At 41.7% G+C, this 25,942-nt stretch overlaps 1 long non-coding RNA gene and 1 pseudogene across 1 annotated transcript in view; one reads left to right on the top strand and one right to left on the bottom strand.

Annotated features, from left to right (window-relative positions):
* Window positions 1-21,728, bottom strand: part of LOC147001718 (uncharacterized) — a 31,699-nt gene extending 9,971 nt beyond the window's left edge. The window contains exon 1 of the long non-coding RNA XR_015044728.1: window positions 21,419-21,728. This is a non-coding gene — a long non-coding RNA (uncharacterized LOC147001718). The remainder of the gene's footprint in view (window positions 1-21,418) is intronic.
* Window positions 1,347-19,191, top strand: LOC147001719 (uncharacterized; annotated as a pseudogene).
* Window positions 21,729-25,942: the final 4,214 nt, after the last annotated feature.

Below are 25,942 nucleotides of genomic sequence, written 5' to 3'. Positions count from 1 at the left end.
ACAAAGGAACTCACACAATATGTATTCACTGATAAGTGGATATTAGCCCAAAACTTAGGATACCCAAGATATAAGATACAATTTGCTAAACGCAGGAAACTCAAGAAGAATGAAGACCAAAGTGTGGACACTGTGCCCCTTCTTAGAATTAGGAACAAAACACCCATGGAAGGAGTTACAGAGACAAAGTTTGGAGCTGTGATGAAAGGATGGACCATCTAGAGACTGCCGTATCCAGGGATCCATCCCATAATCAGCTTCTAAACGCTGACACCTTTGCATACACTAGCAAGATTTTGCTGAAAGGACCCAAATATAGCTGTCTCTTGTGAGACGATGCCAGGGCCTAGCAAACACAGAACTGGATGCTCACAGTCAGCTATTGTATGTATCACAGGGCTCCCAATGGAGAAGCTAGAGAAAGTACCCAAGGAGCTAAAGGGATCTGCAACCCTATAGTTGGAACAACATGATGAACTAATCAGTACCCCGGAGCTCTTGTCTCTAGCTGCATATGTATCGAAAGATGGCCTAGTCGGCCATCACTGGAAAGAGAGGCCCATTGGACTTGCAAACTTTATATGCCCCAATATAGGGAATGCCAGGGCCAAAAGAATGGGATTGGGTGGGTAAGGAAGTGGGGGGCGCTATGGGGGACTTTTGGGATAGCATTGGAAATTTGGAAGGAGATTGAGGAAAATATGTAATAAAAAATATTAAAAATTAAAAAAAGAGGACAATAAAATGGAATTTTCAATAGGAAAAAAAAAAAAGAAAAGAAATGGGGTTGTAAATCAGAGATTGTGTGAAATCACATGGCTCAATATATTCAAACAGTGTCTCCTCTCAAGGCAGTTGCACTCTAAAACATAGAATCCAACTTGTGTAAAAGTAAAGGTGCAGAAGTAGTTTTTTGCCCTCTGGGAAAGAGAGACACCTGGGTAAATCGATTGTTTGTTCCATGAATGGACCCCAGAAGTAGATTTATATTGGAGAAGAATCTCCCTCATAAAAGGATCCTAACAAAGATGAGCTACCCATGCCATGGCACTAACAAACTCACCCCATTCAACACTGGACTTGTAGTGAAGCAGAGAGAAATCTCTAGCTTTGGAAGGAGAAGTTGCCAAGAGGTATCCCCAGGGGCAAAAGAGAAACTCAAGGAAAGGGCACCTCAGAAACTGGTCAAGATGGGGCAAGCTGGTAGGCTATGGAATTTCCCAGTGACATCATCAGTAGTCACTTCCCAGACAATCTCTTGTATCCAAGAGAACCCTAGAATCTTCTGTGATGTCACCAGTGTTGTGGTAACCAGAACAGCTTGTGGGGTATTACTTCAGATCCTCATGGGTTCCCAAGGAGGCATGTTGTCCATGCTCCTCAGGGTATTTCAGAGAGAGAATAGAATACACACAGACACCAGAACAAGGCAGAAAGAGTCTGGACGCCCGTCATGGTGGGAAAGGGCAAGAAACAACTGGTCATGGAGATGGCACAGTGAGTCCTGGGCAAGGTTTGGTGAGCTGCCGAGAGGATGTGGGCTTCAGCTGGTCCTTCCAGGAATAGGGATTATGATCTGGATCCTTCAGATTCTTCAATGGTAGAACCAGAGTCAAGAATGTCTAATAATTAGTTTTACAGACAGCCCGATATTCAAAAGCCTGCAGTTGCTTTGCTGAGAGATCTTAATTTCCCCCTGAATGGAAAATTATGCAGAGCAAGCTCTGTGAGAATAGAAAAGTGTTGTTCTCAGGATAGAGTGTTCATGTACTTCATCTTAATATAGTTTCCTCTAGGATACATGAGCATGTGATGCCAAGAACAGAGAGGGCTAAGGTCTCAGACACTTTGGTATTGAACACACATGATGTGGACTGATTCACAGTCTGGGGTTCCTATAGTAGTGTATGAGCTCTCATCATGCATTTGAAGAAGACTAGAAAAGTTTTGGCTAGTGTGCTAAGAGGTACGGATTTTGTTGTCAGATATGAGCTGACAATGCCCTCCATTTATTCTTGCCTGGCACAGCTTATGCATTTCAGGGCTAGGGTGATTACAATAGGAAGTCAGGCATATGTTTAGTGATGGTGGTTGTGAACAGGGACCTAGCTGAGGAGCCCAGCTTGAAGATACCTATGATGTACTATAAGGGATTCTCGGATGCTGGGCGTGGTGGCGCGCGCCTTTAATCCCAGCACTCAGGAGGCAGAGGCAGGTGGATTTCTGAGTTCGAGGCCAGCCTGGTCTACAGAGTGAGTTCCAGGATCAGCCAGGGCTACACAGAGAAACCCTGTCTCGAAAAACCAAAAAAAAAAAAAAAAAAAAAAAAAAAGGGATTCTCGGTGTCTCTAGATTTTCCTCTTCCTCGGGTTTCAGTGTGGGACAAAGCATGGTTTCCCTTTCCCTGCCCTATTATCTCTACAAGGTTACTAGTGTTTTTCTACCTACAGGGTCTGTTGGGGAGCCAGCACCCCAACCCCCCACCATCAATGAGCAGGAGAAGAGACGGGAGAGGTTGGAGAAGCTCAAAAGAGAGCTCCAGAACATAAAAAATGCCAGAGACGAACTTCAGGGAATCCTGGCCAACTACACTAACAAGGATTTAAATGACAGGTAGTCTTTATGCCCAGATCTCTGCTGACTATCTTGGGCCATCCCTGTTAAGCCCAGATTCCCTCATACCACAGGTGGCTACAACTCCAGGCTGTCTGCATGTCCAAATCAATTTTGCTGATTGGATTGTCGACACAGAACTTCAAGTTCAGATAGGAGTGATATGGGGTCACAGGCATTTTGATTCCTCCAAAAGTTATTCAGAGCCTGTGGCATGAATCACAGTCTGGGGATGAAGGTAGTGATGTGTGAGCTCTCATCCTGCCATTTAAAAAGCTTACACAGGTGTTGGTTTGTGGGAGTTGCTAGGTAATGTTTGTTTATAGCCAATCCTTTCCATAATTGACCAGGCAGTAATTTGGGAACAATTGGTCTTCTCAACAGCTGGAGAGGCCTGTCCCACATACTGCCTCTCAGTATGACTGGGTTAGCTGCAGTTCATAATGGCTTTTCTCAAATTTTGTTCATTATACTCTCAGATAAAGCCAAATCAATTTATTTATTTGGCATTCTGATTGAGTGTAAGTGTGTGTGTGTGTGTGTGTGTGTGTGTGTGTGTGTGTGTGTAAAAGAGAGAGAGAGAGACAGAGACACAGACTCAGAGAGATACTGCGTGCATGTGAGCTTGTGAGTGCGTTTGTGGATGTGTGTGTTCCTGTGTGTATGTGTGTTCCTGTGTGTGTGTGTTCCTGTGTGTGCAGCTTAAGATCTAGAAAGTCTGTGTCATGTGATATATCCTTAGGTTTTGCCTGACTCCATTTCCAGGCAATAGCAGTGAGGAAGCCAGGGAGGTTCATTTTGAGTAGCACAGGACTTGACCTCTGTGCTCACCATGGATGCACATTGGAATCTCCTGGTTTGTTATAAAGACTTTTCCCTGTAGATGTGATTATGTCCTTTGGAAATTTATGTAGCAATAGAGCCAAGGATTGACTATTCCATGTCGAAACCAGGAGGAGAATCATACAGATTTAGCGTGGACCCAGGCCTTTGACACAGATTCCTGGAAAGTTCTGGGAGAGTCAGTCTATTCTTTCAAACCCCTTCAGGGAGCTGAAGCAGATCAGCACCCTGCCTTTTCTTCCCTGGGCTTACTGGCCCAAGGTGAAGAGTAATAAGTTTAATAAGCACCAAGTTGAACAGGTAACAAGGAGCTAGGTCCAGTGGCATATATGTGGTGGGGAAGTGCATGATTCACCTTGAATTGAAATGATCCTTGTATCCTTAGTTCACGGGACAATTTGTTGCTTGGGCCATGCCCTCCCACAGGATCAACTTTGAGACATATATGCTTGAGATGCAACATGACCAGGTGATGACTGACCTGAAGAGAATGCCCAGGGACATCAGTGAGGCCTTATCCAAGTGCAAGGAGTTGACTAAAGAAAATCAGTTCTACTGGTGAGTGACTAACAGGGTCATGACCCAAGAAATAGGCCCAGGATATGTCTGACAATCCTTGTCTTTGAACTAACGTGGGGGCTTAGGTTCTATACTCTTAGTCTCTAAACAGGAAGCCTGCCTCCTTCAAACAAGGCACTAAGATTTTAACATCTTAGACTCATTTTGACCAAGGGTGAAGAGTCTGGGAGCCCCTCAAGCCACTGTTGTTTCCAACTAAGTATCCTCAAGATCGAAACGTTTCCACCATGATGGAGATATCAATCAATCTTGGGCCTCGTGGGCTCTGAAAGTAGATTCATAGATGGGGTTTCCAGGAGAAACATAGAAAGATAGTGTGATGCTTGGGTCTCTTCACTCCTAGAGAATTTTGCCCTATACCTACAGGTGGCTTTTTAATACCACAGACTCATAAGCACATATAGACCCCATGTTCTTTTCTGAGAGATACATGAGTCCCTGTTCGTGTCAGGGTTTTCAAAAGTACCTTGGGTCTTCTGGAAAGTGGCAGTCCTCTGGATTTGATCTCCCTCTATGGCCAATCTGGATACTTGTCTGGGGCTGTCTGGGGATCAGGGCCCATGATAAAGGAATGGTGCTTGGAGGAATGGGAGGAAGATGGATGGATGCTGCCTGGAATCACCATGTTTTTGTTTGTGGCTCAGCTTTAGGAACTGCCACCTCCTGATTGAATCTAAGCTCATCCAGCACAAAGTCAGGATGTTGAGGAGTGAGAACAGACAGCTGCTAAGGGATCAGATTGCATTGGCAGAATACAACATAGAAATAAAAATACTATGTAAAGAAGGCAGCCAGAATATCAAAGACCACTATACTACGCAGCAGCAGGTAGGATGAATGAAGCATCATGGGCAGAATGCCCTAATGTGTAATCATAAAGACAGTCAAGCCTATGTAACCATCCTGCACCTTATCCAGGCTCTCTCCTATGTCTCATCCAGTTTTACACTTCTGTGATCATTTCCAAGACTTTCTGTGGAGTTACCCTCTTTTGAAGAAATTGGATTTCAGCCATGCCCTCTCTTCCCAATACCAGTCGGCCACCTCTAGCTTGCCACTGTAGGCAGAGGAGATCCTGGACCCCTGAATGCAACATCTTTAGGTTCTATGGTATGGAGAGGTGCCTCAGGATGCCACTTCCTGAATTATCTAGGAACCTGGCCCTCTGTTCTGCTCTATGGCAACTCATCCAGAGGGGCTTGAGCCTGTCCTCTCCTAGGACAGAAGGGCAGGCTCCAATTTTATTGTGTATGTATATGTGTGCGTATGTGTCTCATGGCTTGCCTGAAAAGATGCAGCGTCCTTTACATGTCTCTGAGATGAAGTACTCGTACAGGATGGCAGTATCTAAGGAGCCATACACATAGCAGGGCTATTGGGTTTTGTTTTTGTTTTTGTTTTTTCCTTCATGAGTATCCCCTTTAGAGTTCAATGCTTACCCTTGGGAAGAATTCCATGAAGTGTACTCTTGCTGATTACAGTATCCCTTCAGTGTGCATGAATTTCCTGTGAGATGGTTTCTCTGGGGATTCCCAGATATAGGGGTTCACAAGGAGAGCCAAGGAAGGATTCAGCACTCCAGAAATAATAAGAGCCTTCACTTCAAAGTTTGCTAGGCTCCCTAGATTGCCTCTGTTCAATAATAGATTCAGACCCTGATACACACTTATTTTTCAATGTAAAAAATATTTAGACTATTGGAGAAATGTGGTGTTTTACTTTAACTCCAGCACAGTGTGTAGTTCACAATTCAGTGTCAAGCAATATTTTACATTTGAAAAAAACATCCAGGCCCAGGTGCTCTCTGACCCTTCTCCTATGGAGATACAGGAAAGATCTCAGATGAAAGGTCATACTGGATTATCCTGATGAGTAAAGCTGATGTTTCCTGGATCGCTGACATGACAAGATCTCACCAGGCTTTTTTCTCTTCCTCCCATAGGTCTGAAATATTCTGCAGAAGCTCAAACAGATCAGAGACCAGGTCAAGATCTTGCTCCGACACAACTGTTCACCAGGAGCACTGGATGTACAAAGCAAATTAACCACCATTGCATCTAATCCTTGTAACCATGGCAATCTTGGGCTGCATTTTCTTCTATTTTGGTTTGCTATGGGTAATGAGGCCTTTATTTTGTTTAGCCTCTGGTCCAGCAAGACTGCCTGTTTGGAAGGCTTCAGAGAAGTACTGAGATACATCAAGATCTGCTGGGCATACAGCAGGACTCTGAGAATGCCAATTTTGGCCGGTCCTGTTGGGTCATCAAGAATTATTTCATAGTGATCAGTCAAGTGAATTTGAAAAACTTTGAGGTATCATCTGTAACATCTCTCATGTTAGCCTTGAAGGACTAGTCCATCAGCAGAACACCCACCCCAATGAGGCACGCCTATATTCATCTTCAACAGATTATTACCATCAGTGACTGCTTTGCACTATTTCACCAAGGCCAGCAACAGGCTGTGGGTCTGTGCTGAACATCTGCAGCAAGAGAATGATGCTTAGCTTAATTATTTTGTTTGGTTTTTGGTTAGAGTTTTGATTTCTTTGGGTCTTTGGTTTTCCTGTGTTTTCATTTGAAGTTTCATTATATATTCATTATCTTTTTGTTACTATAACTAATTTGTATTTTTGCTAAGTCTATATCTTTTATAAACTGACTCCCCACGTTAAGATGTTATTGAATAAAATTAGTGTATTGTTATGGATAAAACATCATCTCTAATTATTTCTATTATAAGGACATTCTGCATTTATGTGTGGTTCATACATAGTCCTGTAACACTAGAAGTTTCAGGCAGGAATGGGACTCTTCAAGTATTATGTAGTTTAGGCTTCATAAGTAGTGCCCAGCCAGCCAGAGCTCCACAGAAAATTGAGCTTTTGATGTGGATAATGTGTCAAACTTTGTGGATCCCAATGTCAGGATGGAAAAAGTATCCATGCTCTATCTCTATAGTCAAAAATTTAGCTACAGTCATAATGTACTCTCCTGTGGATGACCACGTCGGACAAACAAATTAGAAACACAACAGTATTTCTCTAATACATCCCAGGAAACAAAAATATTCACACTGAGTAATTAAAATCTTCTGAATTATAAATGAAGTGATTGGGATTAAAATGACCTTCAAAGGTCATTTCATAATTGAAGGTTTGATACCTACTTCATAGAACTGTTTTACAAAGGAGTAGTAGATATGGACTTGCTGGAGGGGTTGTGACAATGGAGGTTAGCATTGAGGTTTCAAAAGCTCATGCCAATCCCTGCCTCTGTCTTTGTCCCTGTCTTTGTCACTATCTCTCTGTCTCTGTTGATCTCACTATGTTTCTCTCTCTTTTTCTCTATATCTCAGTCTACAATGTCTCTGTCTCTGCCTCAGTCTTTCTGTTTGTCTGTCAATCTGTATCTATCTATCTCTTTCCTCTGCCTCCTCTATATGTATCAGATGCAAGTTCATCTACTCCTCTAGTTCCATGATGCCTGTATGCATGCCTGCCTGCCTACTGCCAAGTTCCCCACCTTGACAATCCTGGATCACCCTTTTATATTGTTGGCCAACCCCAATTGAATATTTTCTTTATACATTATCCTGGTCAAGATGTGCCCTAGCAATAAAACAGTGAATAAGAAAGCAAAAGAAACTCTTAATCAATGCAAAGATCAGCTACAAGATGGGAGAGGATCTTCACCAAGTGTACATATGACAGAGAGTTCATTTCTAGACAATCGGATGGTGTTTAAAACCAAACACCAGGAACCTGCCTGTTAAATATTAAAACATTATAAATTTAAACATTTCAAAATGTTCTATGGCTGTACATGGTAGTGCACACCTGTAATCCCAGCAGTCAGAAGGCAGAGGCAAGAAGAACTGCATGAGCCTCTGGACAGCCTGGTCTATGTACTAGATTCTGGGACAGCAGGAGTAACTAGAGAGTCCCAGTCTCAAACACACTCCCTTCTGATGTTCTGTCGAACTGAACAGAATCTTCAAGGAAGAGAAAGAAATGGATCATAGATATGTTTTTAAATATTTAATATCCTTCCTCATAGGAAAATGCAAATTAAAATAGTTTTAACCTTGTATCTTACTGCAGTCAGAATGGCTATTACCAGTAGTTTAAGGACCACAACTGTTGGTATGAGTGTGGGGTAAGAGAACATATATTCACCTGTACAGTCATTACAAAAAAACAGGAGAAATGTTCTGGAAAACATTACTAGAGATAGATCTTCTATATGAACCAGCTATACTATTTGTGGGGGTGTGAATGAGAAGAACCCTTATAGGCTCATAGATTTGAATACTTGGTCAACAGGGTATAGCACTATTTGATCGAATTTGGAGCTGTGGCCTTCTGTGGGGGTGGGCTTTAAAGTTTCAAAAGCCCAGCTCAGGGCCAGTATCCCTGCTTCTTGCAGATCCAGATACAGAACTCTCAGCTACTTCTCCAACACCATGTCTGTGTGCATGATTCTGTCAAGACAAAAATGTACTAAAATTCTGAAAAGACCCCCATTTAAATGCTCTCGTTAAAAGGACCTATCATGGTCCTGTTGTCTCTTTCTAGCAAGAGAACACAGACTCAGACACTATTCCAGGGCATATAGCCAAAGGCATTATCCTAAGACAGAGACCTGGGTGTGCTCATGTTCCTTACTGATTTATTCACAATAGGCAGGACATCAAAACAACCCAGACGTAAATATAACTGATGAAAGGATAATGAATATATGGTTCATATACACAATGGTAATGAACTGTGACAATATAAATGATATTTACAGGTTAAAGGATGGAGACATGAATAATCTTTCTGAGTGATATAACCCAGACCCAAAAAGACAAATACCACATGATGTGTCTTATGTGGATGGTAACTTTGAATGTCTAGAGATGTGTATTTAAACTGCAGTATCCAGAGAAGGTAATGCATAGTGTTGGGTTATAGGAGGATATTTCAAGAAAATAATAGAACACATAATTTGTGAAGGAGAAAAAAGGAAAACAGTAGGACAGAGTGAGGTAAATATCTTGGGAGATTGCAGAGGACTGTGGTGGCTTGAATATGCTTGATTATGGGAGTGGTACCTTTAGGTGTTGTGGCCTTGTTAGAAACAGTGTGTCAGTGTGGAGGGTGAGCTTTGAGATCCTCCTACTAAACACCAGTTAGACAGTCTTCTTGGTGCCTTCAGAATAAGATGTAGAGCTCTTAGCTTCTTCTCCAAAGTAATGTCTGCCTAGATGCTGCCATGCTTCCTGCCTTGAAATCAATTGACTGAGCCTCTGAACCTATAAGCCAGTGCCAATGAAAAGTGGCCTTGGTCCTGGTGTCTCCTCACATCAATAAAACTCAAAGACCTGGGGCAGTAGACCACCATGTCCATAATTTGGTAAAGTTGAGTGGGTTGGAAGTCCCAGACCCACAGTAGATGGCAAAAGTGTCACCTGCTTCCTACCAGGCCTCTTTCATGGGACCAAAACCTCTACATAGGAACATGGCCTGTGGTCATTTAGAACAGAATAGGGTTCCCCCTACTAATGAGGTACCTAGAAGATGGTAGGGTTCAGTCAATAAGCTTCCCTTCCCGGACATTCCTTCCTCAGAAGGTACTTAACTTCTAGTCTAACCTCAAGACATGTTATGCTTTCATTTCCATGAAAAACAATCAATAAACAGTTTAGAACCAAGGAGTGTCTCTCTCATCAAATCAACTGTGGGTTATACGAAGAAAAAGCCTTTGCCTACAGAGCCATGCCATCTAAGTCTCCAACAGAAGGCCCCTTAATTCTCCTGGACTAGTCACTTCTGAGCTAATACAGAATTTCCCATTCCCTGTTTTCAGGGCTAGTTCTCAGCCTGCTGGCCTCCTACATGCTCAGATCCTCTGTGACTTCTAGCAGTACCTGCATGTCCAAGATTCTGAGAACCCCTTGGCCTGGTCTCCTTGCAGGCCAGCAGGCTCTAACCTGCTATAAACTCCCTGCAACTCAGCACTGTCTGGATGTCCAGGATTTCCTGGGTCCATGTCCCCAGACTCCTTAACATAGGCCCATGGAATTCAGAACCTCCATTCTCTACTCTTGCCTGTGGTTTTCAATGTCAAATGGACTCCAAGGTGTCAGGGAACCCCAGCTTCGATCTCCCATGCCCAAGGCTACATTCTTCCACCCCCTAAGTAGTGTAATTGCATTTCAATCCAGGTCAATACCAGACAGTGGGCTTAGGATACATACAATCTACCATGTCTGCATTTGGTCTGCCCAGTTGGTTTCCCACACCTGTGCTGCAGACCAGAAAGCAAAACAACACTAAGACAAGGAAGTAGTATTGAGGTGGGATAACTGACTGCAGACTTTTGAAAGGCCACCTGTAAGCCTACAATTTAAGAAGCTTTATAATACACAAACCCATATAAAGGAGGTTTAAATGAAAATACCCTATTATGCTCTGACAATTCCTCCCCTGAACATAATATACTACCCAATGAAAAGCCCAGGGCCAGGTTTGCTTTATCTGTTTGGAGTTGCTCATCACTGAGTCTCATACACACTCCCCAATCATTAAAGACTGCTTCCATTGCTCTTCCTCCCTTTCTGGAAGTCAATGGTCAGACCATATTGCTGAAGAAGATGGTATCTGGCACAGCCATCAATTCAGGCATCTATCTCATTATTTTCTTGAGAACATATCTATTACTCTTTAGCAGTTACTTGGAGATATTTGGCCCATTGCAACCCACCAAATGTCTATAGAAGAGATAATCCCTTGGTAGCTGAGATTGCAAATCCCAGTCCACCATCACCCTCCTAAAATCTGGCAACTGATATTCTAATTTCAGCTTCTCTAAGTGGGCTAAACTGGAGAGGGAGCCCAGGGCCTCAGGCACACCAAGCAGCAAACACTACAGGACAATACACTACACTTCACCACAGCACACTGCACCACACCACACTATAGTATACTACACTAGATAACCCCAGTCCTCCTGTTTCTCTGAGATCAACTTTGGCTGTCCACTGTGGGAACATGTCTTCTTTATATATCTGCACTGGATATAGGAAAATATGTTTTAACCAAGATCACTTTGGTGTTTGTCTAGCAAGTTTGTTGGCAATGTTAAAGATTTTCAATTGACATGCAACTTTATCCTTTGTGAAGATTCAATATAAGAATACAATGTACAACTATCAAATTATTTATCATTTCTTTTCATTGGGAGCTTTCAACTCCCATTTTCATTTTGACCTAATGTTTTCTTGTTGGTTGGTATTGTGGTAGAAGCTGTTCCACACTGTTTAATTTTCTTCTACTAGGTATAATGACCATTACCATACAACCATGAAAATATTCATCTCATCAGATAGATTTAAAGTGGCTAAATACTCTTTTGCAAACAAATTATGGATTATGGAGAATCTGGGGGTTGGGTTTTAAAATACTTTCACCAAAATAGTCAGAATATAAAACCTCTTACCTAGTTTTTGGTTTATTTCGAAGGAACAGCTCACCTGTAGTATAGAAATGTTTTTCTTAAACAAGGACTTGCTGTAACCAAGTTTGGGAGGGTTAGCTTTAATTGTCAGTTGGAAACAACCTGGAGTGAATCTGGGAGGAGAGTCTCAACAAGGGATATTTCCCTGGGTGGCCTGTGGGCATATCTTTGGGGTTAGTTCTCCTAGTCAAATCAATTGATATCAAAAACCACAGCCCACTCTCAGAGGCAATATTCCCTAGACAAGGAAGAGGCCCCGAATACATAAAGGTGGAGAATTGAGCTGAACACAAGTAAGCACTCAAGTGAGCTAGTGAGCATATCTGTGTTCATTTGTCTCTGAATTGGAAGGTCAGAGTGATGTGACCAGTACTCTCAAGCACCAGCTGTCACGACTTCCTGCAATGCTGGGCAGTCACATGAAACTGTAAGCTAAACAAACTGTTTCTCTCCTAAGATGCTTTTTCTGAAGCGTCTTTTCATTTGTCCACCCTGTCAGATCTTCTCATTTGGAGGCTTGGAACTCTTTTTACTTTATTTCTCCATCAAATGCAACATGTTTCTGGGAACTGAACTTTCCCTTCTACAATGTTAAGTACTAGAATTAGTTTCTTTGTTCTTATTGTAATTTGACATCTGTTATCTAACAATCCCCATCTCCTTCCTTCTACTCAGGTCTCTACAAGAACTATCTCATCTACTCTATTTCTATAGAAGATGTAATCCCTTGGTAGCTGAGATCGCAACTCCCAGTCCACCATCACCCTCCTAAAATCTGCCAACTGATATTCTAACTTCAGCTTCTCTAAGTGGGCTAAACTGGAGAGGGAGCCCAGGGCCTCATGTATACCAACCAGCAAACACTACACGAGTATACACTACACTTCACCACAACACACCACCCCTCTCCACACTACAGTATACTACACTAGAGAACCCCAGTCCTCCTGTTTCTCTGAGATCAACTTTCTTTCTTAGCACTTGCTCAGCCTTCCTGCATGGATTATCTGCCCAAACAAGGTGAATGTAATAAAACAAAGGGAACATTTTCTACTTTCATAATCCACATTAAAATTTGCTGTGAACTCTCTGCAGTTCATGACCACCAGGAACACCTGGCCTCCATTCTCCCCATTGCCACTTACTGGGTTCCCTCTCCATTTTTTCTGTTCTCTTTTCTAATCTGAGGATACAGCCTTGGATACTCATTTTTTGGGTACTTTGTCCTTTCCTTCAGACCTCTGTATTTGCTGTTTCTCCCCTTAGGACTCTGTGTATCAGGCTGAGTACTTATAGAGCTGTTTCTATCTCTGCATCAGCCGATACCCACAAGAGCTTCTGGCCCTCAGACAGGTGGTTCTCCAAAGCTTTAGATAAGAGGTGTGACTCTGAATAACACCCTGACTCCTGCAGACGGATGGCTGCTGAACAAACTCCATGACTAGTTGTACCAGGAGGGTTTTGGGACTCCTCCAAGTCTGGCTGCACTGCAGCTTCTCCTACAATTCAATGGGGATGCCTTACAGGTTAAGAGGATCAGTCAAGTACTAACAAGGTGGCCACATGGACACATCCAGAAAGGCATGGTACAGGAGAAGCTGAAATTCCTACTTGTTCATGTGAAGGCTGCTAATAGAACATTAATGTCCAAGCAGCTAGGGTGAGGGTCTTGACCACACCCTATACCCCAACTTGGCCACACCTTCTTATATTGCCACTCAGTGGGCTGAGCGTATAAAAACCATAACAAATATTGATGCAAAAATACTCAATAACTTCTTGGAAACTGAATCTAATAACACATGCAAATGATCATTCACCATGATCCAATAGGCATCATGCATAGGATGTAAGAATGATTCAATGTTTTGGAATTCATCAAAGTAATATACTATGTAATAAATTTAAGAAAGTATTACTTGATCATCTCTTTAGATGCTGTATCATCCCACAGATGCAGGAATGATTCAATATATGGAAATCCATCAATGTAATCCACTATATAAAATAACTTAAAATATATTGGATAATCTCATCAGATGCTGAAAAAGTGTTTGACAAAATACAATACAACTTCAAGTTCAATGCACTGGAGGGATCAGAAATCACGGTCTATATCTGAATATAATAAGAGCAACATAGAGCAATCCAGTTGCCAACATCAAAATATATGGATAAAAATTTGAAGCCGTCCCCTTAAAATCAGAGACAAGGAAAGACTTCCCCCTCTTCCTCTATGTATTCAACATAGTTCTTGACATTTTACCCAGAGCAATCAGGCAAAAAAAAGCAGATCAAAGTGATACAAATTGGGAGGGAGGAATTCAAGACACTACAATTTGAGGAGTATGGGATATTACACATAAGTGAGCCCAAAAAAATCCAGGAGAGAACTCCTACAGATGATAAACCACTTCATCAAAGTCAATGGATATAAAATTAACTCAAAAAATCCAGGAACTTTCCTCTACTCAAAGGGTAATTAGGTTGAGGAAGAAATTTTAAAAAACAACATACTTCACAATAGTCACAAACAATATCTTGGTGTGACTCTAACAAATCAAGGGAAAGATCTGAATGACACGAACATTAAGTCTCTGAACAAAGAAATCAAAGAAGACCATAGAATATGGAAAGATCTCCCATGGTCATTAATGAGCAGGATTAATATAGTAAAAAAGGTCCATCTCGCCAAAATAATCTACGGATTCAATGCAATCCCCATCACAATTCTAACTCATTTCCTCACAGAGATAGAAAAAGCAATTCTCAAATTTATCTGGAATAACAGAAACCACAGTATAGCAAAAACTATTCTTAACAATAAAAGAATGGCTGGGGAAATCACCATCCCTGATGTCAAAATATACCACAGGGCAATAGTGATAAAAATGGCATGGTACTGGTATAGATAGACAAGTAGACCGATGGAATGGAATTGAAGACCTACACTCATATGGTACTTGATCTTTGTCAAAGGAGCCAAAACCATCCAGTGGATAAAAGACAGCATTTTCAACAATTGGTGCTTGTTCAACTGGCAGTATGCATATAGAAGAATGCAAATTGATCTATTCTTATCTCCTTGTACAAAGCTCAAGTCCAAGTCACTCAAGGACCTCCACATAAAACAAGATACACTGGATCTAATACAAGAGAGAGCAGTAGAGAACCTCAAACATATTGGCAAAGGGGAAATGTTGCTGTACAGGACACCAATGGCTCATGCTGTAAGATAAAAAACACTGTCAAATGGGACCCCATAAAATTGAAAAGCTTTGTAAGGCAAAGGATGCTGTCTAAAGGACAAAATTGCACACACATATTGGGAAAACATCTGTACCAACCCTACGTCTGATAGAGGGCTAATATCCAAAAAATACCAAGAACTCAAGAAGTTACACTCCAGAGATCTTAATAACCCTATTAAAGAATGGGGTACAGAGCTAAACAGAAAATTCTCAACTGATGAATCTTGAATGGTTGAGATGTACTTAAAGAAATGTTCAATATCTTTAGTCATCAGGGAAATGCAAATCAAAATGACCCTAAAATTCCACTTCACAGCACTCAGATGGGCAAAGAACAAAAGTCAGCTGACAGGGGATTCTGGCAAGAATGTGAAAAAAGAAGAACATTCCTCCATTCCTGCTGGGACAGCAAGTTGGAAAAACCACTTTGGAGATCAATCTGGCAATTCCTGAGAAAGTTGGAAATAGTTCTACCTCAAATACAGGTATACCACCATGGTACATAGACCCAAAAGATTCTCCAATATATTAAAAGGACACATGCACCACTACTTTCATAGCAACCTTATAATGACCAGATGCGAAAACAACCCAGATGTCCCTCAACAGAGGAATGAATACAGAAAATATGGTACATTGTACAGAAGTACTACTCAGCTTTAAAAACATTACTTCATGAAAGTCAAAGGCCAATGTTTGGAAGTTGAAATATCATCCTGAGTGTGGTATCCTAGTCACAAAAGGATATAGATGGTATGTAGTTATTGATAAGTGGAAATTGTTCAAAAAATGCATGGAATCCTCACGATACAACTAACAGACTATGGGAAACCGAAGAAGAAGGAAGATCACACCAAAGTGTGAATGCTACAGTTCTACTCAGAAGGGGGAAGAAAAGAATGTTTGGAAGTAGGAGGAGAGAAGGATCTGGGAGGGAGAGAAGAGTAGGAGGTAAAGGGGGTTCTGGTTCAGATACGGGAGGAGACCGGGAAGAAGTACAGAGGGAAAGTCATTTGAAAGGAGGTCTGTAGCCACTGGGGAGGGGGAACTGTGTGTAACCACTATAAAGTCTCAGATGCCAGGGACCCAAGAGATTCCCAGAACCCAACATGAAGGACATTAGCCGAATACCAAACAAAGAAGAAGTAGGAACTATACAGACCATATTTATTGGATAAGCATGGAAACCTTCGAAGGATGTAGCCACCCAACCATCTCAAAAGTATTAATCCAGAATTCCTTCTCTCAAAAGTAAATGCAGGGATAAAGAGAGGAGCAGAGCTTGAAGGAAAGGCCATCTAGAGACTGCCCCAACTTGGGATCCATTCATCTGGGGACACCAAACCCAGTCACTATTGCTGATGTCAAGAAATCTGATGCTGTCAGGAGCCTGGCAAGTTTCTCTCTCTCTCTTCTCTCTCTCCTTTTTTTCCCCCCCACAGGTGCAGGAACATTTTTGTTGCTTTTCCCTAAACACAGTGTAACATTGATAGATAACATTTGTATCAAGTTAGGATTATGGGTAATCAGGAGACGATTCAGTATATCAGTATGTAGCAATGGTCCTCAACCTTCCTAATGCTGCAGCAAATCTTTTATGTACTTCTTCATGTTTTGGTGATACTCCCGCCCCCCATACCATGTAATTATTGAAATGCTACTTCATAACTGCAACTTTGGTATTTGGTCTCTCTTGAAATGCTATGCATGCAGCCAAACATGAGACCGAGCAAGGGGACCCAGATTGTGAAGTTAGGACAAGGACTGAAGGAACAGAAGGGGATTGCAACTCCATAAGGAGAACAACAAATTCAACCAAACAGAGCCTCGCAAAACTCACATGCACTAAACCACTAAGCACATACTACATGAGGGGATATCCAGAGTTCCAGCTGGATACGTAGCAGAAGAATGCCTTATCTGGCATCAATGGGAGGGAATGCCCTTGGTCCTGTACAGGCATGATGATCCAGGGTTGGGCAATGCTAGGGCACTGAGGCAGGAGTGTGGGGAGGAGGGGGTATAGGAGCACCCTCATACATAAAGGAAACGCTAGAAGTGGAGAGGATGGGGTTTTTGGAGGGGGAACTGAGAAGGAGGATAACATTTGGAATGGAAATACATAAGAAAATCAATAAAGAAAAAGTAAAAATAAAGTTATAAAAATCACAAATGGGGAAACCCTGGAGAAGGACAATCTACAAAATAGATCAGGATCTACAGATACAAGCCTCACCAAAAGAACTTAGAAAAGAGAATTACAGGCAAAGGAAATACCATAAATGATATTACAAAGTCACTCAAAGAAAATACAAAGAGTAAAAAACTCCTAACTCAAAACATCTAGCAAATACAGGACACAATAAAAAGAACAAAACTAAGAATAATAGAAAAAGAAGTGGGTGAGACTTAACAATTCAAAGACCCAGAAAACATCTTCAACAATATCATTTTTAAAAGTCCTTAACCTAAAGACAGAGATGGCCTTAAGTTTGCAAGAAACCTACAACACACCAAATCGATTCGACCAATACAGAAAATCATCCTGTCACATATTAAACAAAAGTATAAATGTACAGAATAAAAAAAGAAAATATTACAAGCTCTAAGGGAAAAAAAAGTCAAATAACATACAAAGGAAGACCTATGAGAATTACATCAGACTTGTCACCAGAAATGATAATATCTAGAAGATCTTGGACAAATGTCTTGCAAACTCTAAGAGAATACAAATGCCAGCCCGGGCTACTATACCCAGAAAACTCTTTATGACCATAGTTGGAGAAACTAAGATATTCTGCAACAAAAACAAATTCAAACAATATCTTTCCACTACTCCAGCACTACAGAGGATACTAGAAGCAAAATTCAAACAGAATAAGTGTAAACATACCCAAGAAAACACAACAAATGAATTATCTCACAAGAGACCCAAAGAAAAAGAAAAGCATGTTGTCACCATTCCCTGCCCTATTATCTCTATGAGTTTAATAGTGTTTATCAACCTACATGGTCTGTTGGAAAGGCATCACCCCAACCCTCCACCACCAATAAGCAGGATCAGAGAATCAAGAGGAAGGAGAAGCTCAAAGGGATCAAAAATGAGAGAGATGAACTCCAGGGAATCCTAGCCAATTACACTAACAAGGATTTGAACAACAGGTAGTCATTATGCCCAGTTCTTTGCTGACTGTCTTGGGCCCTCTCTGTTAACCTCAGTTTCCCTCATATCACAGGAGGCTAAAACGCTAGGCTGTCCACACATCCCAATTCATTTTGCTGAATGGATTTTCGACACAGAACTTCAAGTTCAGATAGGAGTGAAATGGGACTCAGGCAATTTGATTTCTCCAAAGGTAAATCAGAGCCTGTGGTATGAATTACAGTCTGGGCTTTAGGGTTGTAGTGTGTGAGCCCTAATCCTGCAATGTAAGAATCCTATACAGGTATAAGTTTTGGGGAGATGCAAAGTACACTGTGTTTATGGCCAATCATGTTTGCAGTTGACTTGGAAATAATTTGTGTTCAACTGGTAATGTCAACAGCTGGAGGGGCCTGGTCCCACATACTGTCTCTCAGTATAACTGGATTGGCCATAGTTCATCACTGCTTTTATCACATTCTATTCACTATACTATCAGATAATGTGTGTCCATTTGGCATTCTGATTGTGTTTGATTATGGGGGGGGTGTCAGTGTGTGTGTGTGTGTGTGTGTGTGTGTATGTGTTCCACTTAAGAGCTGGAGTGTCTGTGTGGTATGCTGGGGCCTGAGATTTTGCTTGACACAGTTTCCAGCCAAAAATAGTGAAGACAGAGGGAGCCTCACTTTGAGCAGCACAGCATATGAGCTCTGTGCTCACCTTAGGTGCATACTGGAAATGTAGTATCCTGTAGATACTGATTATGTCCTTTGGGAGTTTATGTAGCAATAGAAGCAAGGATTGACAATTCCTTGTCTACAAACAGATATGTAGGTGGACCCAGGACTACAGCACAGGTTCCTGGAAAGTTCTTGGAGTGCTAGTCTATTCTTTCATGCCCCTTCGGGGAGATAAAGTAGGTCAAATCCCTGCCTTTACTTCCCTGCCTCTACTGACCCCAGGCAAAGAGTAATAAGTTTAATAAGCTCCAAGTGGAACTGGTAACATGGAGCAATGTTGTGGTATATATGTGTTGGGGTAGTCCATGATTCAGCTTGAATTAACATGATCCTTGTATCCATAGTTCATGGGATTATTTGCTCCTTGGGCCATACCCTCCCACAGAATCAAAATTAGGACATTCATGCTCAACATGCAACATGATCAGGTGATGACTGACCTGAAGAGAATGCCTCAGGACATTAGTGAAGCCTTGTACAAGTACAAGGAGTTGACTAAAGAAAATCAATTCTACTGGTGAGTGACTAACAGGATCATGATCCATGTACTAGGCACAGGATATGTCTGCCCATCCTTGTCTTTGAACCAAAGTAGGGGCTCAGTTTATATACTGTTTGCCTCTAAACCAGAAGATCTCAGAAAATGGAAAGATCTCCCATGCTCATGGATTGGCAGGATCAACACTGTAAAAATGGCTATCTTTCCAAAAGCAATCTACAGATTCAATGCAATCCCCATCAAAATTCCAACTCAATTCTTCAACCAATTAGAAAGAGCAATCTGCAAATTCATCTGGAATAACAAAAAACCTAGGATAGCAAAAACTCTTCTCAAGGATAAAAGTACCTCTGGTGGAATCACCATGCCTGACATAAAGCTTTACTACAGAGCAATTGTGATAAAAACTGCATGGTACTGGTATAGTGACAGACAAGTAGTCCAATGGAATAAAATTGAAGACCCAGAAATGAACCCACACACCTCTGGTCACTTGATCTTTGACAAGGGAGCTAAAACCATCCAGTGGAAGAAAGACAGCATTTTCAACAAATTATGCTGGCACAACTGGTTGTTATCATGTAGAAGAATGTGAATTGATCCATTTCTATCTCCTTGTACTAAGGTCAGATCTAAGTGGATCAAGGAACTCCACATAAAACCAGAAACACTGAAACTTATAGAGAAGAAAGTGGGGAAATGCCTTGAAGATATGGGCACAGGGGAAAAATTCCTGAATAGAACAGCAATGGCTTTTGCTGTAAGATCGTGAATTGACAAATGGAACCTCATGAAACTTTAAGCTTCTGCAAGGCAAAAGACACTGCCAATAAGACAAAAAGGCCACCAACAGATTGGGAAAGGATCTTTACCTCTCCTAAATCAGATAGGGGACTAATATCCAATATATATAAAGAACTCAAGATGGTGGACTCCAGAAAATCAAATAACCCCATTAAAAAATGGGGCTCAGAACCAAACAAAGAATTCTCACCTGAGGAATACTGAATGGCAGAGAAGCACCTTAAAAAATGGTCATTTGCTTCTTAGGGGTCACGTGAGACAGGCAGGACAAAATTTACAAGTATTAGATCCCAGTGGAATTGCCAAATGAATGGTTATCATTGCCTTGGGGGGGGGATTTTATGTTTTCTCTCCCCTTTCCCTGCATTGCAAGATGGTCTCTTCACCCTGCCTAGATCTTGACTCACACTGAAAGAGCCTGAGCAGGTACTTGTCAGTCCTGTTTTCTGTCAGTGTTGCTCGAGTTCTTTCCTAGAGCTTATATTCTGGAGCTGACTGGATCAACAGGGATGTGATATAGGCTTCTCTCAGGCTGAGTGTCAGTGTGAGAGATGTGAGTCTTCAAAAATGAAATTTCACTAATGCTCTCAACCTAGTCTAAGAGTGTGCCCCCTAAAAATTTTTATTCCCCAGTGATGGATAGCAGAGTCCTGTGTCTCACATTAAACATAAGTCTTTCATAGTCTCCATTCAACTGTTTCTCTACCATCCATTGCTATCTCCTCATAGTTTTCGACTCACTTATGATTTTTGGTAAAGAAAGGGATGGAGGGAGGGAGGGAGGGAGGGAGGGAGGGAGGGAGGGAAGGAAGGAAGGAAGGAAGGAAGGAGGGGAAGGGGGAGAGGGAGAGGGAGAGGGGCGGGGAGGAGGAGGGGGAGGGGGAGGGGAACGGGGAGAGGGAGAGGGAGAGGGAGAGGGAGAGGGAGAGAGAGAGAGAGAGAGAGAGAGAGAGAGAGAGAGAGAGAGAGAGAGAGAGAGAGAGAGAGAAACCATGTTGCCAACATTTAAAAGTGAATAAAAACATAGATAGTCCAGCCCACCTTTTCCAAATCTTATCATGTGACCTCAGAGTCCCCTTCCCAGTCCTTCCCTCATTCACTACAACTTCCAGACCCAGGGTTTGGAGGCCCACCCATGTGAAAAAAAACAGGGGTACCACGAAGCATGGTACCCTTGGAACCCGAGCATGATATGGGGCACAAAAGGGGAGCTCAAAAACAGCTAGCTGAAGACATGAGACAAAACAGGGCTCCAAGGATCTCAATGTTCCTATTGAAAGAACACTTAAGAACCTAAAACACCAGCCTATCATTCTATGATGGGAGTGTAGGGCTCTTGGAGGACAAGGGGCAGGAATCCAGGCACCCCGGAGTCACGAAAGATGGTTCTGTGGCCTGGTGGGAAAGCATTGGTGTTGGTTGAGGGACCACAGAATCCAACTTACCTGGATTCTCATGGCTCTCCATTTACTGGTCCTCAGACTCCAGTGGCCCTGGGGATCAAGCTTCTTCCTGAAGCTCCACTTCTGGGCCTCTCTTCTGCTGCGAAGCCTTCACACAGCACTCTTTCTCTTGCATGCATCGTGGATGCTGGCAGGGGTCGCAGCAGATACTCAGACACTGGAGTCAGGAGGTCAGGAGACCAGGCCAGATATGACCTTTGTGGCCAGTTCTAATCCAGCCACATGCCCTGGTCCCCCTCCCAGTTGGTCACAGCTAACTTTCCTTTCTAGGTATAGGAGTTCCTGGACCCCTGAAAACAACCCCTTCCAGCTCTATGGTATGGAAAGGTACCTCGGGATGTCACTTCCGGAATTATCTAGGAACCAAGTCCTCCGATCTTCTCTATGGCAGCTAACTCAGAGCACCTCTGGCCCCATCTACTCCTAGGACAGAAGGACAGTCTCCAGTTTTATTGTTTTCTAATTAAAGTCTTTAGTAATAAAAAGTTAAATATGTAAGCATTTAAAAATAAAAATTAGACTCCTTTGCCTTCCTTGCACTAAGATAACCCCCTGAAAATTAATGGAGTGTCTTACTGGCTTCACCAAGTGGATTCTTGGAATAATACAGTGCATCCCTCTGCTGACATTGTTTTTGCTGAGTGTATCATGGAAATGACTTCTCTTCTCATGTCTTCCACCTCATTATTTTGCAGAGTGCCTCATTTCAGAAAAAAAAAAAAAAAAAACCAAAAAAAACAAGGCATGTTAAGTCACTAATATCATTCATTTTGGCCCACATTAGGAATGATGAGTGTGTGTGTGTGTGTGTGTGTGTGTGTGTGTGTGTGTGTGTGTGTGTATGTGTGCACATGTGCGCGCGCGTGCATGCGCGCGCACACGTGCTATTGCACGCCTGTGTGTTTAAATTGGGATTTTTTTTAATTTACATTTTAAATATTATCCCATTTCCTGGTATCCCCTCATTAAAAAAAAACCTCCCCCAATTCCCTTTCCCCTCCCCTTCTTACCAACTCACCCACTCCTGGTTCCTGGCCCTGACATTATATCACATGAACTGTAATGTGTTGAATTGCAGCTACTGGATAATATCTATGGCTAACTGTTTTTATTGGTGCTACCAGAGTCTTATGAGAACTAGCCAAGTTAGGTTTAGAGAGCAGAATATATTTCAACTTGGAGCTTGCTGGAGGATGTTTTGGAACCCTTTTTTAGAACCTTGAATCTTGTGTGGACCCACTTGTGTGTGCAGAGGATCCGCTTGTCTGTTTTATACCATACTTGGAGAAGCAGCAAATATCTGCATGGAAAAAGTTCCTGACAAGGAAGTCAGGACAGGCCCAGATAGCACAGGCTGGGTTAATTTAAGAATCTACTACACAGCTCAGGTCCCAATACCAGGTCAATTGTCAGGAAATGTGCTGTAATATATGTAATATAGCAGTGTTTTCATTGGTGTGTTTGTGTGTGTGTTTGAGTGTGTGTGTGTTTATGTTTTTGCCCAGGTGTTTGTGAACATGTTTATGTGTCATATTTGTGTAACGGTAGGTACCTGTTGTAGGTGCTAGTACATAGTACTGTTCATTCATGTATTCTTTTCTTTTATGTGTGTGTGCATGTATATGTGAAGGCATGTATTCATGTGTCTCTGTACACATATGTATGTATGTGTTTGTATATATTCACATAATCACTTGGTGAGCAAACATCTTAAACTATATAATAGAGGACAACTTAAAAGAGAAAAGTACTCTGTCAGTTCATTTTGCCTTGGGGAAACAGCTCTTCATCATGCCTCTCCACCTAGATCACTAGAACAAATGGAGACAAACATGGTGTAAAGTCAGATTTTGAAGGGTTTGTAGAGGGAAAAGTGCTTATCTGCATTGAAATCATTTGTAAGAAAAGAAAGGAAGGTGGAACCTGGAATTAGTGATGAGTCTGCTGTGTTAAACCCATTTGGCTGAGAGTCAAAAAGGCTGGCTAAGCCTTTGTGTTCCTTCTCTGTACTTGGTGAATAGTAACTGCACACTGGAAAACCAGGGGGATTCTTGCATATTCTTGGCATCCTAGTTTGTTTTCCTGTTTGCCTGCTACCATTTTCTTTCCAACTTTGCCTATGCTTCACTCAGTCTCCCTTCCTTGGAGTTTGTTCAGGGTGTTATGATTTGAAAGACTGAGTTGCTTGGGGTTGAGACTGTCCCAAGCCAAAGGGCCATAAGTATGGTGAAACGTAAGAACAGGGCTGCCTCAGATAGCCCCTTAGGCTCATGGGCTCATGATATTCAGAAGCACAAACACTATGTTCTCTCTGTAGCCCTCTGTAATTCCTGTTATTAAAAACAGCTTTAAAGGTTCACCAGCTCAGGACAGGTATTCTTGCTTCCTGGAGTTCCAGATACAGGACTCCCACACCATATCTGCCCATAGGATGCCATGCTTTTGCCAAGACAAAAATGTACTAAAATTTTGAAAATATAAGCCCAGTTTCAACCTACCACATCCAAGGCTACATTTTCCTACTGTCTAATTAGTGTATCTGCATTTTCATCCAGGTCAATACTAGACAGAGGGATTATGGTAAATATAGTCTAACATCTCTGCATTTGGTCTGCCCAGTGGTTTTTCCACACCTTTACTGCAGGGAAAAAGCAAAACTGCACTAAGACAAGGAGGTAGTATGGAGGTGAGATAACTGACTGAAGACTTTTGAAAGGCTACATGGAAACCAACCATTGTAGAACCTTTATAATATACAAATCAATATAAACAATATTTAAATAAAATTACTCTATTATGCTTTGACAATGCCTCCGCTAAATCCCATAAACTGTCAAATGAAAAACCCAGGGGCAGCTTTTGGTTATTTTGTTTTGGGTTGTTCATCATGGAAGTCTAGTACCCACTCAGGAAACATTAAAGGCTATTGTGATTGCTCTTGGATACTTTCTAGAAGTCAGTGGTAAGACCACAATGCTGAAGAAGATGGTAATTGGCACATCCATCAGGTCAGACATCTATCACATTAGTTTGTGTGTGTGTGTGTGTATGGATGTTTGTGTGTGTGATGTGTGTTGTGAACATACCAATTTCTCTTTAGCAGTTACTGGGAGATATTTGGCCAATTGCTGCCCACCACAGTACTTCTACAGAAGAGCTAATCCATTGGTAGCTGAGTTTGCAACTCACTGCCTACCATGACCCTCTCAACATCTGTCCCAAGATCTGTCACCTGCTGTTCTGATTTCAGCTTTTCTAAGTGGGCATTACTAGAGAGAGAGCCCAGGGTTTTGGGCACACTAAACATTAAGCATTACATTAAACTACACTTCACTACACTACACTACACTACACTAGCCAACCCCAGTCTTCCTGTTTCTCTAAGATCAACTTTTGACTTTCCACTGAGGGAACATGTCTTCTTTATATTTCTATACTGGATTCAGAAAACTATGTTTTAAGCAAAATCACTTTTGGCTTTGTCTAGCAGGCTGGTTGGTAATATTAAGGTTTTTAAACTGGCATGCAAATTTATGTTTTTTTGAAGCTTCATTACAAGAACACAATGTAAAACTATCAAATCATTTAACATTTCTTTTCCTTGGGAGCTTTGAACTCCCATTTCTGACTGACCTAATGTTTTCTTCTTGGTTTGTTTTTTGGTAGAAACAGCTTCTGACTCTTTAATTTTATTCTGACAGGTATAATGTCCATTACCATATGAACCTTAAGATACTGAACTTACGAGATAGCTTTAAAGTTGTGAAATACTCTTTTGCACAAAAAATTGTGGATTGTGGAGAACACAGGAACTGATGTTAAGATACTTTTCAAAAATAGTTAAATATAAAAGTTCTTAATTAGAACCTTCTCTATTTTTAAGGACCAGCTTACCTGAGCAGAGATGTATAGGCCTCTCAACCTGGTACTTGGGATGCTAGGGCAAGAGTTCATGGCCAGCATGGACAACATGGCAGGACTCAGCCTCATTAAACTGAAAATGAGAAAGCGCCTGACTACCTGATACAAAAATGACCTTTATAGCCTTAAATATATAGAGAGTAGAATATAAATGTTTTTCTTAAACAAATACTTTTTCTAACCATAAACTTGCTGTCTGTGAGGGTTAACTTTAATTGTCAATTACATCCAACCAGGGGTCATCTCGGAGGAGAGTCTCATCAAGGGATTATCCATGGGTGGCCTATGGGCATATCTTTGGGGTTAGTTCTCTTAGTCAAATTAATTGATGTAAAAAACCACAGCCCACTGTCAGAGGCACTATTGCCTAGGCAGGGAGGGGGTCCTGAACTGCATAAAGGTGGAGAATTGAGCTGAACACAAGAGAGCACTCAAGTGAGCTAGTGAGCATATATGTGTTCATTTCTCTCTGCTTTGGACTGTCTGTGTGATGAGTCCAGTAATGTCAACCACCAGCTGTTATTCCTGCAATGATGAACAGTCACATAAAACTGTAAGCTAGAAGAACTGCTTCTTCCCTGAGAC

Source organism: Mus caroli, unplaced genomic scaffold (assembly GCF_978045245.1).
Source record: "Mus caroli unplaced genomic scaffold, Mus_caroli_1 scaffold_12, whole genome shotgun sequence".
Lineage (NCBI taxonomy): Eukaryota > Metazoa > Chordata > Mammalia > Rodentia > Muridae > Mus > Mus caroli.
Note: the sequence above shows the minus strand (reverse complement) of the source record. Positions and strands in the feature narration are given on the sequence as shown.